The sequence below is a fragment of the Pinus tabuliformis genome, chromosome 2_2 (genome assembly GCF_031772625.1).
Source record: "Pinus tabuliformis cultivar Carrire ecotype Pingquan chromosome 2_2, CPIR1, whole genome shotgun sequence".
NCBI lineage: Eukaryota > Viridiplantae > Streptophyta > Pinopsida > Pinales > Pinaceae > Pinus > Pinus tabuliformis.
In genome coordinates this window covers 1,189,890,047-1,189,913,068 of record NC_142300.1, presented here as the reverse complement: position 1 = coordinate 1,189,913,068, position 23,022 = coordinate 1,189,890,047, and positions in this window count along the sequence as shown.

The following is a 23,022-nucleotide window of genomic DNA, read 5'->3' as shown; positions in this document are numbered from 1 at the left end:
TTTCTGGATACATGCATGAAACTATTGTGCGACAACAAGGTAGTTAAAGGAATACAAGAACTGATCACTAGGTGCGCGGGGTCAGGAGAACCACATGTAGTTTGGAAATTAGGGAAGCATGCATTGCGCACTGGAAGGGAAATGAGGTTGAATTCACAGATTGGTGAGTATGAAATGGATCAGGTAATCCTAGATCTGGGTTCGAACATGAATGTATTACCAAAGAAAACATGGGAACGCATGGGTAGCCCCTCTCTACAATGGTCCCCTATTCAATTATGAATGGCGAACCAACAGAAGATTCTGCCCATGGGGAGGTTGCAAGGGGTAATAGTTGATATTGAAGGTGCGAGCGCGCAGGCGGATTTTGAAGTAATAGAGATTGGCGATGACAACAATCCCTATCCCACGCTGTTAGGAATGGATTGGGGCACCGATATGAATGGAGTCATCAACCTGAAGAAGCACAAAATGATCTTTGAGAAAAAGTCACTACGCATAGTAGTCCCTCTAGACCCAGCCGAAGGAGCACACTACACTGAACCAGTGCACGACGATGATCTTGATTGTATTTACAAGATAACTATGCGAGACTAGGATTGAGTGAATATGACTGCAGATGGGAGGATCTCGTGGGAGCACGAGAGCTCCTACACTTCGGATTCAGACAAAGAAGTAGAATGATGGCAGAATCGGTTGCACGAAGTGACGACACTAACTTGCAACATGATGGCTATATCACTACGTTGCATGACAACAGAGGCAAGAGAGCTGCCGACATATGATGGATTGACAACAGTGGATGAATTCCTGAGCAAATTTGAAAGTACAGTATCGGAACAGTAGCGGTTCAATGCGTTGAAGTGGGCACTGCATGCAACACCCGCACGTTGGTGTGGTACACATCAAGGAAATTTTTAGGACTAACATAGATGTAGAAGGATGATGCGCCTACAGGTTGGAAGCCCCCAACTTCAAACAAGAGTCAGTCAGTAGGGAAGAAGCAAATTACGTGCCCACCTGTCTCAATGGGTATAGACATGTTCTGTGCAACCCACACAAGCACACCCCAAACTTAAGATCGAAAATCGGAACAAGACACAACAGCAGGAAAGGCAACGTGCACCACAAACGTTCCACGTGGAAGCATTCAATAAGGTATGTAGAGTCCTGAACAGGGTTCACCAGGTGAGACAAACTGATTGGGACTTGCACATGCTAGCAATTCAATGGGCCTATAGGGCCATGTGAAAAAACTTGAGTGTGAAGATGATTCCAAAGCTGAGGAGTAGAGTCGAGACCATAATTTTGGAGGAAAGGAATCCTCATGCAATAGCTCCCACAATTGGGACAATACGCGAGGACCGGGACGAAGGAATTATGTAGCTATGCGAGGGCGAACATATACAGATTCAGGAAGCCATTTGGCAAGGGAACCTTAAACTTCACGAACTTGAAGAAGATCGAGTACGACTAAGAAAGAAAAGCATGTTAATGGACGCAGAGATAAAAAAACTAGAAAATGAAATCGTGCAAGCATGTCTTGTCGACAAACTAATAATGATAAGACAAGATACGGACAACTATACTACTACATTAGAAGATTGTCACCGAGAATTTGTGACTCTGCTACCATGGTTGCGATCGAACCTTACCAAACAAAGTAACTAGGGGAGTGCAACACATAAGGAAGAACGCGCGGCACCAACTATCGCGAGGATAATTGAGGAGTGCCCATGGACTAGGCTAGAAGGTGAATTGAAGTCTCGCACAGGTGGTGTGACCATGTGACTAGCCATAGGGAGCACAATCTCAGTGCTCCAAGCAGTTGAAAGGGAGTGCGGGAGTATAAAAGAGTTTATGAGGGAGCTCCGTGATAAGGAGGTTGCGCGTAGGATCGACATGTCACAAGGGTTGCACCCACACAGAGGGGGTTGTGCTGGCGCGTAGGCTGGGAAGTGACCGTTGGTGTCATTGTTCATGACAAGATGTCCAATTTAAGACAAAGAGGAGCGGGCGGTGGGCAATTAAGACATGAAGTCAGAACTAGATTTGGGACGATCTGCCGCCAAGAATGCATTAATGACTCAGAAATGGGGGGAATGGTCAAATTAAAATTCAAAAGACGCTATAAAACTACCAAGGCTGGCCACGAGACAACACTTGTTTTTTTGAGATTTGAGCTGTTACAAAGGGCACAGAGTGTTGAGCGCCAAGTGGTGTTTGAGCCTCCAAAGTCGTGAACAACTACAAACAACTCAAACAAGATGACAACTACCAAGAGAGGTGTGGGATTTGTAGAGAGTACCACTGGGGAAACCACGCAGAGCCCTATGGTGTAGGTGGGCGATGCACCAGAAATTCTAAAATCACCCCAGACATCGAGGCCCAAGATGGATACATAGGCAGCGGGACCAATCCGCATGTCCCCGTGAAATCCGAAGTTTGGTAAACTTTCTATGGAAGACAAGGGCAAGACTGTTAACCTTGAGACAGATGATGAGGAGAGGACCTTCAGGCTTTCGTAGAGGAGATAGAGGTAGATGAAGAAATGGAAGAAGACATCCAGCCGGTGCATGCTGCAAAAAAACTGCCCGAGTATGTCCCTGCAAGGAAAGGGAAAGAAAAAGTACCCAAGGATTTGGATGTCATTAAGAGCGCAGTCCAGACACCACTCCTCCCAGATGGAATTCTGTTTGAAGGCTCGGTCCTGGGCCACATGCCCACGATGAAATTTGAAGATTGGGACCTCACGAACAGTTAAATGTTCCCACATTTGGAGACTAGCAACCTCATGAAATAGAGCAAGGAAGGGTCAGTTATAGCCCTAGAGCTGCAGAAATGCTTGCGCGATGTGGAGAAGGTTGGGCTACTGCACCTACTATGGATTCCACACTTTCACAAGGCTCTGATCATGATCTTTGTCATCAAGCAACTGCTTTGCCTAGTACACGATGAGTACTTGTGGCTGGAGGAGCCTATTCCCATCACAGTGGAGCTTATTCACAAGATTTCTCAACTTTCCTATAAGGGAAGGGACCCCGCAGAAATAGCTGGAAAAAGCGGATATTTGGTGCTCGTAGAGGCCATGAAGAAGAAATAAAAGTTGTAAAAGAAGCATAGAGGCTACGTAATTAGTAGCATTGAAGACAAAGGGGTGCATGTAGCCACCCAGCTGCTGGCAGGGAAGGCGATGAGAAAATGTCAGGGCAATGAGGTACTAGTGTTGGTTTTCTCGTCGGTTGAACAATGTGCGGAGGGGGTCCAATTCAACTGGGCCAAACTCCTTTGCAAATAATTTCTAACCAACTGCAAAGAAGCTCAGGAGCAGGGCAAGACCTTACACTACGTGTGGTTGCTCTTGTCTATCTTATTGGTGACTAGGGAACTGCCTGAGGATAGTTAGTTCCCTCCTCTTGAATAGGACTTGCAAGAGGCAACAAAATACACGTCACTTTGGGCTACAAAGGATGCAACGAGGATCCGCAAGACTAAGATCTTCTGGGTGCTCATGGAGGTAAGCATCCGGATGTCAATCAACAGAAGATCGTGCCTATCCCCCATAGTGTACAATAGTCTATGGAGCTTTGTAGACTTCAAGGTGGATATGCACAATGTGTATGTTAAGGCGCGTAAGGATCTGGTGTAGAACTGGACCAATCTTCCTTTCATCACGATTGATAATGCCATTTTCGCCGTGCTCGACTCATGGCCTCCCAAGTGGCATGGATTGGATCTAGCAGCACATTATAAGACAGCAGAACAAAAACAGAAGGATGCCACCAATCTGCTGGCTCAGCAGAAGCACAACGAGCAGTTGGCCACGAAATTAAGGGTTTTCCGCGAGGTAGCGAAGGCTGTTGTAGAGCAGACCAAGGCCACCAAAAAAGCAGCAACATCATAGGCAATAGGGGCCACCACAATGTGGGAGGAAGGAGGCCCAGACTTGACCATAGGATGGGGAACAGAGGATAGAGCAAAAGGCACAAAACCAAGAATGGCATCTACACAACTGAAATGGCTGCGCGGTACGGAACGAGTAGACCCACGGAAGAAGACCAAGGCTTCCAAACTACACAGTGAACCTATTACACTGACCAAGGGTGACCTCTACGACATTGGCGAAATAGTTCGCGAGGTCACTAGGGAAGTGCTCGAGGAAGCGATGATGGAGTAGTAGAATGTGTTGGGGGCCCTCAGGGCACAGTTGCAGCAACTTCAGGTGTGGCCCCCACAGGAGGGAACATTAGCCACCCACAGTGCCACAGGTACATTGGTAACGGAACAGTTGCTACGGCCAAAATGGCTAACACTATCATGCTGCTAGAAGGAGCACTAACAATGGAAAGCATGGAGGAAAGAGCCATGGTGGGCCAAAACAAGGGACTTGGCCTAAACTTAGCTGCCCTTCCAAAAGATACATTATACTAGCTACGGGAGGGAGCCACAACAGAACTCCGCGCTAGGGAAGGATGCATAGTACAGATACCCAACAAACAATGAATCAACATCGAGCAGCTTAGTCTACAACACAATGAAGTGCTAGTGCAGAATCAACAGCTGGAGCAAATGGTAGAGGAAGCATGTCGCCGTGCTCCAGAGCTAGAAATTGTGACAAATCTACCATTAGGAGTGTGAATTCACAAATTGGCCAGTGGATTCCATGAGGCAAAGGAGGAAGCAACGAGGATACAGCTGGACCTCAACCTTCAGATTACTGAACTATGATTAAAGGTGTAGTCATCCACGCACTCGGAAGTTCGGGAACAGCGCGTTGGCGCTATCCAAAAAGGGTTGGAGGAAATAGGACAGGCAGTGCAGAAATGTACTACAATGTTGGAAGAATCCTTTGCGGTCCTCACTTCCTTATAGGAGGACCCCACCATACAGTGCTTGGAAAAAAAGGCACGAGAGCTTCAATCGTAGTATGACAGTGTGTGTGGAACGGTGTAGACAATTGTCCTGACCCAACGGCTGGCAAAGCTACAGCAGGCGAAGGCATTGAAGGAACAAGTGGATGTCGTGCAACAGAAAGAGGTAGTACTTAAAGTGCACGTTCAACATTGGATTGATGAGGCCTTCCTCATCACTATTGATATCGAAGGAAAGCTCACACAAATGAAGGTGATGCATGCCTTAAGACAGGGATTTTCCCCTGACAGCGAGCATTCGACCGAAAGAGTAGAGCAGATCCAGCAAACGGCAGAACAGTGTGCTGCAAACCTTCGCCACACTAAAAAAGTGACTCGGGACGAGTTACGATGATTGTGTTGAGGGCTTGTTAGGCATGTGATCCCCCGTAGCATGTTTTGGGGCTCAAAGCCCAAGTTCTGTTCAATTATACTGTAATACTCCGCGAATTGCGGGTGTGGAGCGCAAAGTCTAGGATGAGTCATAGGGCTGTCTGCCCTAAAATGTTGTAATTTAATGTAAAGTTGTGTTGGCCTAACCATGGTTCGTGGATGATGGGATTTCATAAATAGAGCGAGGATCTAAGTGTAAAAGGAGCAAAGAATAGAGAGAATAGTGAAGGCATGGTTCAGGGTTAGAGTTGGATCTAAAGCGTATTGGGTCATAGTAGTAGGAAGAGGCTCTGCAGCTGAGTGCGCAAAGGCCTAGAAGAGTCCACAGCTAAGTGCGCGAACCCCTGCAGCTGAGTGCATAGGGTGGAGTCGGGTCTGTAATTAGGATTGAAAGTTAATAAAGAGAAGTTTACTCTGTGCACATGTTCTTGAATCCATATTTTGATGTTATACATTACTTTTACTCTGTTTATTTACTATGCGCAATTGATAAATACTTGTATGAATTCTTATATATGAAAATAATCTAAGTAATCGGATATCAAAGCCTAATTAAGGAATACTTGGGTAAATAACGTGGGTCATGCTGTAGCTAGAACTGCGCGAAAATAGTATTACAGGGTGCAGGGTGCCCATTGGTGCGCGTAGCGCAGTAAGTGCGAAGGTTGAACCGCATACCAATCACCACATATCAGACATCCCCAGGGTGTAGAAACCTGGTTTTAGCACCCTCCCATCCTACTTTGAGTGAGACCTCAGTTGACACTTCATGGACTATTGCCGAAAGGGCTAGTAGTACCGGGATTTTCTTAGATAAATCACTTCTAAACCTAGGTCGGGCCCCACTAAGCAAACACCCCTCCTCCTCCTCCTCTTCCTCGACCCTGAAATCATCTGCGTGCTGTAGTTGCGCCTTGATCCTGAGGATGAGACTCGATCCCGAGGAAAAGCCTCAATCTATACTCTATATGTTGGCATTTTGTCTATCATCAATTCATAACTCGAGTAATTGTGTTCATCATGAGCCACACACTTACAGAAATTACAGAACAACTGTTGTGGAGTCTACACAAACTTCTGCAATAAGTGACAATTATCCTTCATATGTTTCCCTGTAATCTGACAAATTGCGCACCATGGTACCACTCCCGTACTTGGCCCAGCGGTGTTCTCTAGTTTCAAGGGGACAAGACCCCCTCCAACTAGATAATTTTGGTACACTGGGAAATGATCCTTATCATGACCCTGGCCCTTACATTTCAAACACCATACTTCTATGCGAACCTCATTCTGGACTTCTTTTCCCTTCTTGAGGCTCTGCAACTCCATATGCAGGCTAGCCAACTGTGACTAAATCTGCTGCACTCCAAGATTCATATCATGAATGGGTGAGGCCTCTAATTTCGTAGAAATATCTAATGCCTCCACCTGATTTCTAATATTTTGTTGTGAAAAAGACAATCTCAAATGGGGCAATAGTGAAGCAATGTACCATTCTTTTTGTTGGTCATCTGTGATCTGCATATTAGCCTGTTGCAACAAGCATTTCAACCTTTGATCAAAGTCCCACACAGACTCATTCACTTTCTGTTGGATCTCTTTGACCTCTATCATAGACTGGGCTTGCAACTTAGGCTTCTCCAATTCATTATTGAGCGCTTTCTTTGTTTCGTTTAGTGTTACATTTGGATGAGCTGTAAAATACTTAATATACCAGCTTAGTGCTCTATCTTGTAGTGCTATAACTAGCTACACTTTCTTCAAGTCATAATTTGTAATATGTTGTGACTTCCACACAACATCTACTACAAACTAGAACTGTTCATGGTATTCTATCCCCAGACCTCTGAATATGGGCATCTTCACAGTGTTGGTCATGTTAAATAGAAGAGGTGGAGGCGGAGGCGGAGGTGTAAATGTAGGTGTGTGATGCGGAGGTGATGATGGAGTTGGAGAGGATGGATGTGGTATCCCCGCTATACCCTGCTTTATCATATGCAACACACCTTGAGGTGTACTCATAACACTATTTTCTTCGTCACTGTCAGATGCTCCTAACAGAGGACTGTACTCAACACTTGAATCTAGATCTCTTCTGAATGTCTTTACACTTCACTTAGCTCCCTTCAGATCTCTTCTAGACATTAATTTAATGGAATAACCCTTTTTTTGCCCAATAGCATTTTAATCCAAGTCTTCAGGAATTTCAAATACTTACCTCTTGGTCCTTTGAAAAATTGTCATTCAGATTTGCTATAATTGACAGATGTATCGATCACGAACTCATAATGAATCCACCCAAAATTTGATTGATCGAGTAATTAACAAACCTCAAGATCTTGTTTTTTGAAGCTTCTAGGCACCTAATCAATTCTGGAGTCCACACAATAGGGTTGTCCAACTTCCACGTACCCTGACTATTTGCCAATATAGACAACCACTAGTTTAATTAACAAGGAAAAGCGCTGAAGAAAATTTTGTACCCGTCTGTATATAGGTATCTATTCAACCACTCTTCTTTTGACAGGTGCGGGTTCCTCTTTTCCTAGGCTGCAAATTCATGCAACTTCCAATCTACCCACTTCTCATTTTCCTTCTTAGTTGGGAACCATTTATTTGACATCACAGATTCCTAAGATAGATCCCAATCCCAACAATGGAACCATTTGTTGGATTAAGGGGTTTTGGACCCAGGTTCAGAGTTAGCTGCGCCAACCGAAAAAATGCTTCACTGTTGGCCCTTTCAGCAGAAACCAGCGTAGTGTAGGCTACAGTCTCACCCGAAGGAGTATTAGTAGATGATAGAAATAGGTTTTTGCATCCAGAGGTCTATGTGATGGGATTTTGTTACTTCTAGGGATTTATTCCAACCTTCACAAACCGTAACCATTGAATTGCGGAAATTATGATAACTTACAGATAAGATATTCTAACCCTGCACTGATTTCTTTAAAGATTCATATCATTATGTAAAGTAGTAGATCTATCAAGTTCGCGCACCAATTAATTGTTCCTTAAGATAATTACATAAAATAGAGTGAATACACAGAAAATGCATAAGTAAACATAAAATCATAGATACATAGATATGGCTCCAAAATAGTCCTTATAATGATCAAACCTTTTGTTACAGACTCGTTTTTCCCTATGCACATAGCTGTAGGGCCCGTGCACTCAGATACAAACTTACCAAGGTCTCCACACGCACAGCTGCAGGAACCTTCCCCTTTTCCTAAGTACATAAAACAAACTTTTCATGACTTAGATTGCTTGCTCATACATAGATCTTCCATTATTCACTTACTTTCTATGACTCACTAAGACTTCTTTATATAGATTGTTTCATTACAATACCATGGTTCGCGAACCATCGGTGGGTCACAAAAAATCTTACTTATAACATACTAAGGGGCTTTGACATTCCTAAAGCCCCTTTAACTTCTACGAACTTCATGCTCTGCTTCCTCAAAAGGTAGATAATTTACATAAATAACAAAAAGTATTACAAAATTGACCTCCGGGGACCCTGTCCCAACATCATTGATGACTAAAATATATTTTCTTTGTTTTGGAAGTTGTTGGGAACAAGATCCCCCAAGGATAGTTTTTGGGCTAAAAGCCCATGTTTTGGGTCAAATTTTGTAATAAAATTGTAAAGTCTCTACATTTTGTGGTCACGGAGCGCAAAGGTGTCATGAGTCATAAAGGGTTGTCCACCCTTATTTTGTAAAGTGTAAAGTTGGTTGTAAATATCTACCCATGGTATGCGGACCATGGGATTGTATATAAAGAGCTAAGTAAGTAAGCTCTAAGTAGTTTTGAATAAGTAATAAGTCTTGAGCGATAAGGAGGAAGTCTTTAGAAGTCTAATTTTCGGGTCGTAGTGTAGGTAGAGGCTCTGCAGCTGAGTATGCAGAGGCCTAGGGTGGAAGTCCGTAGCTGACTATGTGGACCCATGAAGCTGTGTGAATAGGGTGGATAGAGTCTATAATCATCTAAAGATATCAATAAAGAGAAGAATTCTACAAATTCCGTGTCCTTGTTTCCTGTTAATGCATCTTTGTAGGTTTTAACCCTGTACAAAAATTACCTGCATACGAATTCTAAAACACAGAAAATAAACAATGTGAGAGCATAACACATGAAACACATATACACTGAGATTTTCCCCTGGATCCCAAAACCAGGACTACCAGCTTGATTTTTCATTATGTTCCTTTCAATGTTACAATACATATTTATACATGCCGAAGCATCCAATACCATGGACAGAAAACCATTGCGTCCAATACCATGGACCGAAAACCATTGCGTCCAAAAACCATGTGTGAAAATCATGCATAAAACCATAGGTGGGTCGGCCCAACCTAACATAGGTTCCAAAACCAAAATTTTCCATGGCGCTGCCCCAGGCCCCATAAAGTGGGGTTACGGGTGCCCCTCAAACCCCTTGTGACCTCCCCCCTCTAACCCCTGGTTAACTACATGGGCTAGTCGTGGAAAAAATATAATACAACCCAACATTCTCCCACTTGTTTTTTTCTTTCCACAGGGGGCCACAAGAGAGCTTAGTCATTTATCCAGCCTTGCAATGTCCATTGTTTCTCTACACCAAGAGAACTTCTCAGAGCTCATAGATTTTGTCAATGCATCTACAGTATTCTTCAAAGTGTCCACCTTTACCAGCAACACCTTTTTCTTCTATCATATCCCTCACAAAGTGATACTGAACATCAATGTGCTTTATCTTTGAATGATATGCAGGGTTCTTTGCCAAGAAAATTACACTTTGGTTGTCACAGTCTATCCTTATAGCTTCCTGTACTAACCCCATACTTGAACACAATCTCTGCAACCAAACTACTTCCTTGCTTGCATGCATTGCTTCCATGTATTCTGCCTCTGTAGTTGATAGTGCCACTATAGATTGTTTCTTACTCATCCAACTGACTGCACCTCAAAATAGGTTAAACACATACCCACTTGTAGATCTTCTCTGATGCAGATCTCTAGCCTAGTCTGCATCAGAAAAGCCACAAATATCCAACACTCTGTCCAATCTTGGTATTCCTTGGTAGCACAAACCATAGTCACTAGTGCCATGCAAATACTTAAAAACCCACTTCACTGCTATCCAATGCTCCTTCCTTGGTTTTGACATAAACCTGCTCAATACTCCCACTGCATGTGAAATGTATGGTCTAGTATAGACCATTGCATACATCATGCTATCGACTGCACTTGCATATGGAACACGAGACATGTCCTCTTCCTCTTCTTGTGTCTTGGGACACTGTTCAGTAGATAACCTCACACCTACAAGAATAGGAACCTTCACTCGTTTACTATCTTTCATATTAAACCTCTGCAGTATTGTCTCGACATACTTCCTCTGGTTTAAACAGAGCTTCCTCTTTTCCCAATTTCTTTTAATTTCCATGCCCAAAATATAGTTTGCAGCACCAAGATCTTTCATGTTGAATTTCGAGGACAATTGGGTCTTCAAATCCTGGATAATTTCTTTGTCATTTCCAACCAGCAACATATCATCCACATACAAGAACAGATAAATAACACAATCACCAATTAATTTAAAATACACATAGTGATCTGCTTTGCTTCTGGTGAAGCCAAGTCCCCATATAAATGTATCAAATTTATGATACCACATCCTTGGTGACTGTTTTAACCCATACAGAGACTTCTTTAACTTGCATACTAGTCCTTTCTTACCCTTCACCGCAAAGCCTTCAGGTTGCTTCATGTAGATCTCCTCTTCCAAGTCCCCATGAAGAAATGTTGTCTTCACATCCATTTGTTCTACCTCAAAATCAAAAGGAGTAGCAACAGATAAAAGTAATCTAATAGAAGTTACCTTAGAAATCGGAGAAAAAATATCACCAAAGTCAATTCCCGGCACCTGGGAATAACCTTTTGCTACCAATCGAGCTTTGTATTTCTGCACGTTTTCTTCTGCATTTGTCTTCTTTTTGAACACCCATTTGTTGCCAATGGGTTTCCTCCCAGCCAACAACTCCACCAGATCCCAAACCTCATTTTTGTGCAAAGATGCCATTCCATCAACCATGGCCTCTTTCCAGAGTTTTCCATCCTCTAAATCCACTGCTTCCTTCACAGTTCTAGGATCATCACCAGTAACAGACAAAGAAAAATTTGAACAGAAAGTAGATGGACTATACCTCTCTAGCTTCCTTCTTTCTCGAACTGATCTTCTCACAGCCGGAGTTTGTGGCTCTTCATCTTCTAATTCCTCCTCTGCTGTAGAGTCTGATTCTTCCTCCTTTAGATCAAAATCTATCTTCTTAGGTTCCTTTGGTTGGACTTCATGTTTAATAACATCTTTCACCTCTCTGAACACCACATCTTGACTGTACACAACCTTCCTTGTTACTAGGTTCCAAAGTTTATAACCCTTTAAACCATCCTTATACCCAATAAAGATGCACTTTTTAGATTTACTATCCAACTCGGTTCGTTTCTCCTCTGGAACATGTACATATGCATCACATCCAAATACCTTTAGATGTGAAAGAGAGGGTCTCTTACCAGTCCATACCTCATGTGGAGCCTTATCCTCCAATGCTGATGAAGGTGACCTGTTGACTAGGTAACATGCAGTATCCACCACCTCTGCCTAGAATTCCTATCCTAACCCAACACCACTGAACATGCTTCTTGCCCTTTCCATCAATGTCTTGTTCATTGTTTTTGCAACTCCATTTTGCTGAGGTGTATATGGAGTAGTCTTTTGCCATGCTATACCACACTTCTTACAGAATTCTTCAAACTCCTTGCTGCAAAACTCTCCACCATTATCTGTCCTCAACACCTTTATCTTCTTCTCTGTTTGATTTTCCACGAGAGCCTTAAATTCTTTGAACCTGTCAAAGACTTCAGATTTCTTCTTAAGTAAATATATCCATGTATTCCTTGAGAAGTCATCTATAAATGATACATAGTACATAGACTTACCCAGTGATGGAACCTTCACAGGTCCAAACACATCACTGTGCACAAGCTCTAATATCTGTTTTTCCATCTTACCACCAGAGGGGAAACTCACCCGATTCTGCTTCCCATATACACAATTTTCACAGAAATAAAAATCGAGAGAGCTATTACTCATACCTTCTACCATACCTTTACCATGAAGTATTCGAAGGCCTTTCTCTCCAATATGTCCAAGCCTTTGATGCCATAGCATGGTCTTCTCTCGAGAGACCACTAAATTTTATGCTCCACTTTCAAGAACCACAGAACTGTTGCACCCATCAACAACCATGCTACCTTGCAGCTTGTACAGAGTTCCAATCCGAACTCCCCTCATCAATACCAGTGCTCCCCGAACCATCTTGCAGTTATCCTTCTCAAACACTGTTTCTACACTTGCATCATCTAGCTTGCTTACAGAAATTAGATTTCTAGCCAATGCAGGAATATGTAGAACACCCAGAAGTGTTCTAACTCTTCCACCTTGCAACTTCAACTTTGCCTTTCCACGACCAATGAATTTAGCCTTCCTATCATCCCCCAAGAAGAAATCACCACCATCATATTTCCCATACTCGCAGAACCACTCTCTATGGGGAGTGAAGTGAAAGGATGCACCTGAGTCAATTAATCATGCCTCATGATCTACATGTGTACTTGAAAAAGCCAAGTACACATCCCCACCTTCATCTGAGGTGGTTTTCGCCTCTACAGAAGGAGCCTCATTAGATCCCTTTCCTTTGTCAGGAGCTTTATATTTATAGTTCCTTTTGAAGTGACCTTCCTTTCCTCATTTCCATCACACCACCTTTACAGGTTTTCCTGGAGATTTAGATCTCCCTCTAGATTTAGATCTCCCACTCAATGACTTATTTTTGTTTCTGTTCTGGGACCGTCCTCGTAGAGACAAGGCATCACCATTTTGGCTCTCCATATTTTTCCATCTCATCTCCTCCATCAGCAAGGCTAAGACTATTTCATCAAACTACAAGGCAGTTGCATTGCTACCTATTGCAATAACTAGACTATCCCATGAATCTGGTAGAGAACACAACAAATTGATGCACTTATCGTCATCTGAAATTTTAATATCAACAGATGCTAACTGACTTACCACAGTATTAAATGCATTCAGATGCTCTGTCACCGAGTCTCCATCTTTCATCCTCAGGTTATACAACTTTTTCCGTAGGAACAGTTTATTCACTAAAGACTTAGATTGGTACAAATTCCCTAACTTGTCCCACAAAGCCTTCACCATAGCTTCCCATGATACATTCAACAATACTGAATCTAAGACACACAATCGTATTGTGCACTTTGCCTTCCGATCCAATTTCTTCCATTCTTCATTCGACACTCCCGTTGGTTTAGTACCTGGATCTACCACCATCAACTGATCTTTATCCACCAACAGATCCTCCATCTTGAGTTTCCACAACTCAAAACTCTAACCATTAAATTTCTTGATCTCTATCTTTCCACTGCTCGCCATCTTCTTTCACCACTAGAATCGATCTCGCATATCTCCCACTGAATAGGGTCTACCACAGGCCTGAGCAAAACCCCTCAGCAACAAAGGCGTCCCCTTCAAGCCAAAACAACTATGATACCAAATGTAGGTTTTAACCCCGTACAGAAATTACCTGCATACGAATTCTAAAACATAGAAAATAAACAATGCGAGAGCATAACACATAAAACACATATACACAAAGATTTTCCCCTAGATCCCAAAACCGAGACTACCAGCTTGAATTTTCATTATGTTCCTTTCAATGTTACAATACATATTTATGCATGCTGAAGCATCCAATACCATGGACCGAGAACCATCGCATCCAATACCATGGACCGAAAACCATCGCGTCCAAAAAACATGTGCGAAAATCATGCACAAAACCATAGGTGGGTCCGCCAAACCTAACATAGGTTCCAAAACCAAAATTTTCTGGGGCACTGCCTCGGACCCCATAAAGTGGGGTTACAGGTGCCCCTCAAACCCCTTGTGACCTACCCCCCTCTAACCCCCAGTTAACTACGTGGGTTACTCATGGAAAGAATATAACACAACCCAACAATCTTGTGATATTGTATATGAATTTCATTTACAATGCTTATATGATTCGTGAATGTATGTAATTACGTTGGTTAATTGAAAACAAGTAAGAATACATGTTTATGTGGTGCTAACTGTGATAATTTAATAATATAACTAAGGCACTTAAGATAGCTTGGGAATCTATGCAATACGCTGTCTTAGCAGTGCGAAAGTACCTGAACCGTAGGTTACGGCTATGCAAAGGTCAATCATACCCCTTCGCGGAGGTACTGAAGGGCAGAATAAAGGGTTAGACTGACAGAGCCCTAGAACTTAATGACCTGCGTGAAAGTAGGAACATAAGGTCTAAACCGACATCATGACCATCTCAAGGTGCGGAAACTTGGTTCCATCACCCCCCCATACTACTTCGAGTGAGACTTCGGTCTGTGCTCTGCGGGCTGATGCCAAAAGGGCTAGTAGTGTAGGGATTTGTTTGGCTAACTAATGTTGAACTTGGGTCAGGCCCCACACAACCAACAAAAGGTTATGTTGCTAGGACTGAAATTTGCATAAGATATGTGTGATGTCGTATCACTGGAATCCAACGAAGAAAGAGATCAAAGACTGGTTGGATAGGAAGATCCACGAATTCGTGACACAGGAGAATAGAAATCTGTGACTAATAAAGGAACAGTGGTTGGACAGGTACATATATACAGAGATCCATGAGATCTTTTCCTGTTCCTTTCTGGTTGAGCTATACGAGTGGATTACAAAGCTAGCGAATAGCCAAGGAAGGTGGAGACTTGACGGTCCTATTATCTAGACCCTGAAGTTAGTACAGATATTGGAAGCATCTGAGGATAGTATTGCTCGCGTTGTCGATCATTGGATCGATCACATCATAGGAGGATTTGTGACTGAATTCGCAGTCGATACCTCAATCAACTACAGCGAGGCAGAGCGGAACTTTTTCAAAGGTCCACGAGGTAAGTACTTGAAGTCTTTAAATACCTAGATTAAGATGTTATTGTGAAAAAAATGAGTTATGTAGCTAACAGGATGTTCAGAGCTATGTGAAGTGGAAATAATTACAGGAACAAAGAAAGAAAGGGTACTGAATATAATCCATTGATTTCACCTCCATTGGGTGATGAAGAGGGCGTAGCGCAGGCTTCTCCATGAAGTGCTATTCAGTTAATAAGACAAGGATTCCCGCGACTACCACCTCCACCCACACCACCTCCAACTTCACCACCATCAACTACGACTTCACCCATACCACCACCACCTCCATCGTAGTTCAGCATGGCAAATTCAGTGAAGCTACCTTTATTTAAAGGCTCGGGAAATGTGGACCCAAACCAGTTCTGGTTCGTCATGAAAGATGTGTGGGAAGCTCAGGGTGTCATGGATGATCACATGCAGAAGGTAACATTGGTTAGTGCTTTGCAGGATCACGTGCTAACATAGTACATCAAGTACTCTAATGATAACCGAAACGCTGGGGTGGAAGATATCTAGTCCACACTAAATAAATAATTCAGTAGGCCTAAATATAAGGCACAGTTGATTGTGGGGTTCAAGGAAATCATGATGAAGCCAGGTGAGACACCTTGGGAATTAGATAAGAGGTTGAAGTGTAAAATCTGTGAAGCTAATATGAACTTAACAGATGGACAACACCGCAAGTGGTTCGTGGCTTCACTCTTGCCACACCTAATGGTTGTGTTGTCACAACAGAAGATAACGACTCAGGTAGAGGTCTTGGAGATTGCAATGAGACTGCATGAAACACCGATGCAAGATCTGAATCTAGGGGTTCAGCAGATCCATGCGCAGTCACAAAATCTATGAATTGAAATGCAAAGTTTGAAGCAAGACAGAACAGTTCGTCCGGAGGTATGTGAAGAGGTATGGTGCCTGAAATGCAAGGGTGAGGAGCATGACAAAGACCATAGCCCGGTCTTTGCGAACTATATTGCAGGAGGAAGACCGATGCCTTTGAGGCCGGAGGCCCAAGAAGGACCAAGTGCGAGGACTGCATTGTGGTGCGCTATATATCAGGTAGTAGGAAAACATACGACGGATAATTTTTATTTGTTGCAGAAGTTTTTACAAACACCACAACAACTGTTCTGAAAATTCTGTAGGTCGATAGGGCATGATGAGTGCAATTGCAGAAGCTATGAATTGATGATGGATAGAACACCAGCCTATAGGGTTTAGGAAGAAATGTGCCCCCCTTACTAGAGCGCGGGGATGGTGCAAACAAGCTTTTAGGGGTCTGGATGAGGTCAAGGCCGAGGAGGACTTGACAAAGGTTGGGGACTATTAATCTACTACAATTGGAGAGGACCAGGACATTATGCCTACAATTGCACTAACCCAACGCATCCATCGTGCAAATATTGCACTCTGTTTGATCATGAAATGGAGTACTGTCCTATGCTGATAATGAGGATACACGAAAAAGGGGCGCTACTACCTCAGCCTACTCAGAACCTATAGATGATGAGGTCTAAGCCTCGTGAAGAGGATCCGAATGTGAATATAGTGCTCCAAAATGGAAATGCAACAGGGGATGATAACAAGAAACAATCCAAAGACAACACATGGGTTTACAAAGCTCTAATGAAGGAGGCTGAATTTGATTTGGAGCGCGCACGCGAAACATTCATGGAAGAAAAGAAGAGCTTTGTTGAGGCCTCCACCTCAGGGAGCAAGGATATGTCAAATTAGGAGATGGACCCTTATATGCTTACGACCTTCCTAGAGACCTACATGAAGTTGCTACACGATAACAAGGCCGTGAAGGGATTACAGGAGCTTATAAATAGATGTGCCGGAAACACTCCGTGTGAACCACACGTGGTACGAATGATTGGTAAGCATAAAACAAGGATAGGACAAGAGATGAGGTTAACCACGTAGATAGGAGAATACGAAATGGATCAGGTTATTTTGGATCCGGGGTTAGACATGAACGTCTTACCAAAGTAGACTTGGGAGTAGATGGGAAAACCCATGCTGCAATGGTCTCTAATTTAGTTAAGGATGAAAAATCATCAGAAGATCATCCCCATGGGGCGGCTGCAAGGGGTGACTATAGATATTGAAGGTGCGAGCGCGTCGGTTGACTTTGAAGTAATAGAAATTATTGATGACAACAACCCCTACCCTACACTCCTTATCATTGATTGGGCTATTGACATGAATGGGGTAATCAACCTAAAGAAGCGGAAGATGATATTTGAAAAGAAATCGCTCCGCGTAATAGTACCCCTAGACCCTGCTAAAGGATCTCGCTATACTAAACTAGTCCGTGATTATGAGAGCGATGATGATTTGGACTGTATATATAAGATAACAGTGCGAGACCAAGATTGGGTTAATCCAACAGTTGATGGACAAATTACATGGGATCTCAAGAGTTCCTGCACCTCGGACTCTGATGAAGAATTAGAGCACTGGAAGAATCGGTTGCATGAAGTAACCACGCTAAGTTGTAACATGACGACCCGATCCCTGTGTTGTGTGCCGTCAGAGGTAAGAAATCTTCCCACTTATGATGGCCTAAATGATGTAGATGTATTTTTGACGCATTTGAGAGGGGGGTACTAGAAAAGCAGTGCTTCCAGGCTTTGGGTTGGGCACTGTGTGCTACTCCCACAAGATGGTGGGGTACAAATAAGGGTAGCTTTGATGATTGGCGTGAATGTAGGAGTATGATGAGAACACGCTTTGGGAAGCTGAAGGTACAAATGACAGACAAGTTTGATGGGAAGGATGATCCACACATTCTCTTGGCCAAATGGGCTCAGCCTTATGGAGTGAAACCCCAACCTGAATGGGCACACTTGTTCTGTCACACCCTGGATGTCACACCTTGGAGAGTGAAACAGTTGCACGAAACCCTAGGACATACTGGATATTATAGAAAGTTTATCAAAAGCTATGCCCATATCACTATGCCTATGGAGAAGTTGTTGAAAAAGGATGTCACATCACTGGAATGAGGATTGTAAGAAAAGCTTGGATGTATTGAAAGAAAATATAGTCACCGCACCAATTTTAGTCTTCTAGATTAGAAGAAGGAGTTTCACGTACATGTTGAAGCATCATGTATAACACTGGGAGTAGTACACACATAGGCTAGCAGAGAAGACTTAGACCATCCTATACTGTTCACAAGCAGAAGGTTATCCAATGCAGAGAAGAACTATTCCACCACCAAGCGCAAAGGGTTAGCCATGGTATACGCACTCTAGAAGTTTAGACACTATTTGCCAGGTGGCCATTTTAAGGTGTATACAGATCATTCCACATTGAAATACCTAGTCAATAAGCCTGTGTTAGGGGGGAGAATCTGTAGGTGGTTGTTATTGTTCTAGGAGTATGATTTTGAAGTTATTGTGAAACCTGGATGACTAAACGCGGGACCAGAACATTTGTCGCGCATCGAAATAGGGGAAGAGCCCACTAATTTGGAGGAGGGATTACCTGACGCACAACTATTTGCAATGTGCATCGTGGATGGTCATTTTGAAGATATCATACACTTCCTAATGACAGTAATTGCCCTGGAAGGTTACATCGTCTAGCAAAACAAGGAGTTAGTGGTGTGGCATACTTTTCTATCATTGTCGAGAATCTGTACAAAATGGGTCTGATGAGATATTGTGATGATATGTACCAGAGTTTGAAAGGAACAGTATCCTCATGGACACTCGCGTGGGTGCTGCGGGAGGAAATTATGCAGGGAGAGCGACCGCACAGAAGATTCTATGCATAGGATTGTGGTGGCCAACCCTCCACTAGGATTCAAAAGCTTACTGCAAAGCGTGTGATGTTTGTGAAAGGACTAGCAGGCCATCGTGAAGGGATGAGCTACCTATGAACCCACAGATGATGTTACAATCCTTTGATAAATGGGTGATAGATTTTGTGGGACCCATTCAGCCCCAAGGGAAGAAGATGGAAGCAAGGTAAATTATCACCGCAATGGAGTATTTGACTCGATGGGTAGAGGCATAGCCTGTGAAGGATTTCATAGGTGCGACTGCTGCAAATTTCCTCTTTGGGTATGTACTGACGCGATTTGGGTGTCCAAAAATTTTGATGAGTGATTGCATTACGCACTTTCTGAATGAGACAATCAATGCACTGATGGAGGAATTTCAGGTATATCACCAAAAGAACATGCGTTATCATCCACAGGCTAATGGGATGGTGTAAGCATACAATAAAGCAAGGATAATTTTAGGGGCGAATGTTCGCCCTTTGGCGAAATTAAGGGGTTTTAAATTTTTAGTGGGCGAATATTTTGTATCATAGTACATTTTTACAAATCACCTCAAATAGCCCACCTTATTTTAAGGGAGAGGGTAAAAAAGGTAAATTTAGCCCTTGAAATTAGGACTTACAACCTTCCATTCGCCCATTTTCAAGAATAGGTTTTATTTAAGTGAATCCATTCGCCCATTTTCAAGAATAGGTTTTATTTAAGTGAATCCTATGGGCCAAATACCATATTTATAAAAGAGGTATGGTAAATTAATAAAAATATAAATAAATGAGAGGTATGGTAAATAAATAAAACATTTTTTATATTTACTCCGTAAGTCACCTTATATACATGTAAGGGTGTAAACAAATAAAAATATAAGTAAAGTGGAGGTATGGTAAATAAATAAAACGTCTTTTTATACTTACTCAAAAGGTATGGTAAATAAATAAAAATATAAATAAACTAGCCGTATCGTAAATAAATAAAACCTCTTTTTATATTTAGTCCATAACCCTCGTTCTATTTATGAAGGCTCAAGAAAGAGGTTTTATTTAAGTGAATCCTATGGGCCAAATACCATATTTGTAAAAGAGGTATGGTAAATTAATAAAAATATAAATAAACAAGAGGTATGGTAAACAAATAAAACATTTTTTTATATTTACTCCATAAGTCACCTTATATTTACGAACACTCAAAAAATGGGTTATATTTAGGTGAAACCTATGGCCAAAATACTATGGGACAAATACCATGGACCAGATTGTTATTAATACCATGCAAAAAACCATTATTAACCCTAATATTAGAATTAATAAAAATAAAAATGGCACATGGTATTGACCCATGGTATTCACCTGGAATGTAGCCTATTTAAATGGGGAATTAAACTAGCATGTAGTCTATGCTAATATTCACTAGGACTTTACAAAGTTTTGTTATTTAGTGAAAGACTTGCCAAGATCTTACAAGATTTTGTATTTGATTAAAATATTCACCATGCCTGGTGAGGGATTCGCCAAAAAATTATATATACATATTATATTATTGATAAAATCGCCTTCCATTTTTCCTATATACCATGGAGATTCGCCCATTTATTATATTTATAAATTTAGGGGGGTTCTTAAAATTTTCCCTGCAATAAAGTGTTGGAGCATGCGCTGACCAAGGATTAAAACACTCAGCAAAGTGATTGGGACCTGTGCATACCCGTAATATTATGGTCTTATTGGACGACATGCAAGAAGTTGACTAGATAGACACCCTTTAGGCTTGTATATGGTGTTGAAGCAGTGATGCCCATGGAATACATTGTGCCTATTCTGCGCATAGAGGCACTCACGGGTATGATGGATGGTGGAGCCCTAGAAGAGAGGCTCGTGTAGCTGGCTGAGCTTGAGGAAGAAAGGTTTCTAGCTAGATTTCACCAACAAGTCCAAAAGCAGCACGAGAAAGCATGGCATGATCGACACATTAAGTTGCACACCTTTAACGTAAATGACCTGGTTTTGTTATATGACAGTAAGCTTGATAAATTTCCAAGGAAATTCAAAATGCACTTGTTAGGGCCCTATGTCATTCAGTCAGTTGAAGCCATACACCGGTGGTCCAGCCATTTTACTATATGCAAGTAGCACAATATTAGCGCTTTAGGCAGCTGAAAGGAGGCGCGAGACTATAAACTACATTGCTTGGGTTGGGGAGCTGTGGGATTAGAGGATTGTGCAAAGCAGGGAAGTATCACAGGGGTCGTGGCAGCGCGAAAGGAGCTGCACTACCCAGGGAGAAATCGCGCAGGTCAGTGGGAAAGTGACCATTAAAGTCACTATTTATGATTTGATGGTAGAAATGCAGCCAAATGGAGCGGGCGGCCGACATTTAAGACAGAATTTTTTGATCAAATCATCGAAAATCTGCTGCAAATCCAACATTAATGAAGCAAATGTGGGGGGAACGATCGGATTTGAATTCAAAATGCCTTATAAATTACAGGTGGCTGCCCAACGAAAAACACTTGGCATTTTGTGAATTGAGTTGTTGAGCTCTGAGGCAGACATGAACCGTGAGAAATTTGAAGCTTTGATAGCGAGTTCAGTATTTGAGACATTGCCAAAGGTGACATAGGAGTTATTGCAAAAAATCATTTCGACACTTGCAACAGCTATGGAGACCGAAGCAATGACAATAGAGGAGTCAGTGTCGGAAATTGTTATGGAGGCATAAGAAGCTACTTTAGAGGTTGCTGAAGTATTAGCGGAAGTCCCCAAGTCACCAAGGATGCCGAGACCAAAGCTGACCCCAACCAAGGAGAGCACAAAGGATAAGAAGGGCAAGCAACCTGCAATACCAGTGCACACATCGCCGAGAAGAAACCCATTGAAGGACAAGTCCACCGCATAGGAAAAAGGCAGAGCCATCAATCTAGAGCCAGAGGAGGAAGAAATCAAAGACATTCCAATGGATGATGAGGACATGGGAATAGACGTGGAGGAAGTTGAAGTCCAGAGTGTGGACCCTATCACTCGGTTACCTAAGTACATCCCTCTGTGTAAGGGCATGACCAAGGTACCGAAATATATTGATGAGAGCAAGGTCCCCTTACAAACCCCACTGCTATCGAATGAGATTGTTTTTTAAGTACCACGCTTGGTGCGGGTTCCTCTGTTAAAACTTGAAGACTCGGACTTGGCTGACCATGAGAAGTGCCCACACTTGGCAACCGAGTAGCTGATGTACCGCATTATTGACACAACCACTGGGATGACTGCATTGGAGCTACAGAGGTGGCTTAGAGGAGTAGACAAGGTAGGTCTACTCAACATGCTATGGGTGTCACACTACAACTGCACCCCAGTAATAGTCTTGGTCATCAAGCAGCTACTATGCTTGGTGCATGATGGGTGTCTATGGATAGAGGAGCCAATATACATCATTGGCAGATTGATCCACAGGATCACGCGGTTGCCTTACACAAGAGAAAATCTGGCCATTATGTTTGGTGGAAATGGTGGTGAGCAAGCCCTCACGAAGGCCATGAAAGAGAAATTTAATCTTTTGAAGAAGTTGCACGGATATGCCATATCAAGCATCAGTGACCCTGTTGTAAAGGTGGCTACACAAATTTTGGTAGGGAAGGTGATGAAGAAGTGTCACGTTGATGAGGTGTCAGCGCCTATCATCACACTATCAACCCGAGTATGTCCCTGCAAGGAAAGGGAAAGAAAAAGTACCCAAGGATTTGGATGTCATTAAGAGCATAGTCTAGACACCACTCCTCCCAAATGGAATTCTGTTTGAAGGCTCGGTCCTGGGCCGCATGCCCACGATGAAATTTGAAGATTGGGACCTCATGAACATTGAAATGTTCCCAC